Source organism: Dendroctonus ponderosae, unplaced genomic scaffold, assembly GCF_020466585.1.
Source record: "Dendroctonus ponderosae isolate FM_Combo_2020 unplaced genomic scaffold, Dpon_F_20191213v2 Dpon_F_20191213_1, whole genome shotgun sequence".
NCBI classification, from domain to species: domain Eukaryota; kingdom Metazoa; phylum Arthropoda; class Insecta; order Coleoptera; family Curculionidae; genus Dendroctonus; species Dendroctonus ponderosae.
The window spans coordinates 36,911,790-36,913,526 of record NW_026017110.1 but is presented as its reverse complement, the minus strand read 5'-3'; positions in this window follow the sequence as shown (position 1 = coordinate 36,913,526).

Genomic DNA, 1,737 nt, shown 5'->3' with positions numbered 1-1,737 from the left:
GAAGAATCTCTACGGATTGATCCTGCAAATCAAGACGATCAACGAGCAGCTGCTCAAAACAATGTTGCGCAAATAGTAGCCATCGAAAATTTACCAGAGGAACATAGACGGTTACGTGACCGTAATGGATTACAACCACCTGACCGATACGGCATTTCCATTGGCTATCTAATTGGTACTAAGTCAATGACGTATAATCAGGCTATATCAAGTGACAAAGCAGAAAAATGAATAAAGGCTATGGATGAAGAGGTGCACGCTCTTATAGAAAATCACACATGGACCTTATGTGATTTACCTCAAGACAAAAGAGCAATTGAATGCAGATGGGTCTACGCGCTGAAACTTGATGCATCGGGCAATTTGAAAAGGTACAAAGCAAGACTAGTAGCGAAGGGATTTCGTCAGCGCAAAGGAATAGACTTTTTTGAAACTTTTGCACCCGTTGTTCGCTACGAATCTATCCGTATTCTTCTCGCACTAGCAGCAAGAGAAGACTTCGAAATCATGAAGTTCGATGTGAAAACAGCATTTCTGTACGGAGATCTTCAAGAGGAAATTTATCTGGAGCAGCCTCCCGGATACAAGGATCAAAATCGACCAGATGCTGTTTTAAGGCTACATAGAAGCCTTTACGTGCTGAAGCAGTCACCGAAATGCTGGAACGACAAATTTACAAGGTTTCTAAAGCAATTTAACGTCGTGAGTATTGCTAGTGACAAATGTGTTTTCATCGGTAAAGTAAACAACTACAAAGTGTATTTAGCCGTGTATGTAGACGACGGTCTGATTATGAGTGAAAGTATGAGCGCAATTGAAAACGTACTAGAATACTTGAAATCTAATTTTAAGATTACTATAAATAGTGCGGATGAGTTCCTCGGATTTGAAATTAAGCGTGACCGCGAAAATCGAATGTTCATGATTTGCCAATCAGGTTACACATACAAAATTTTGAGAAACTTTAACATGCACGATGCGAATTTATCAAGCGTACCTGCAGAGCCGGGCTCGGTTTTACAAAAGCAGAAAACTGAGTCCAACTCTACCATACCGTATCAAAAAGCAATAGGCTCCTTATTGTTTGCTGCACGAGTAAGTCGTCCCGATCTTCATGGAGGAAGGAATGCAAGGATATCGAAGATGTGCCGAGCTACGCCAGACTCTATAAAGCACTGTCAAACGAACCACAGCAAAAAGTGGGCTCCTGATAAAACCACAGGGAGGATATACAACAACAGAAGAGGAGTCTCTGGAGCTTATGCTTAAGACTCACTTTCCTGGATCAATACTGGAAACAGGCAGAGAACAGGATATACCGGCGATCTACAGGACGCGACAGCGTGCACTGAACTCTTGCCTAAAGCATCGTAAACCAGTCCAAAGTTAAGTGGGCCATGAGTTCCTTCAGAGGATTTAAATCACCGGGAACAGATGGCCTAATGCCAGTTCTGCTATAACAGGGAACCGATTTACTGGTGCCCCTCTTGTGAAAGATGCTCCGGGCCAACTTAGCCCTGGCATATATACCAATCGAATGGAGAATGGCGAAAGTAGTATTCTGGTGTAGTAGTCTCCTGGATAGTCCCCAGTAGTCCCCTGGATATGCGGATGATACCTCCATTGTTGTACAGCGAAAGTTTGGAGACACTGTATCATCATTGATGCACCAGGCGCTAAACATCACCGAACAATGGTGTAACACGGAAGTGCTGAAAATTAGCCCATCCAAGACAT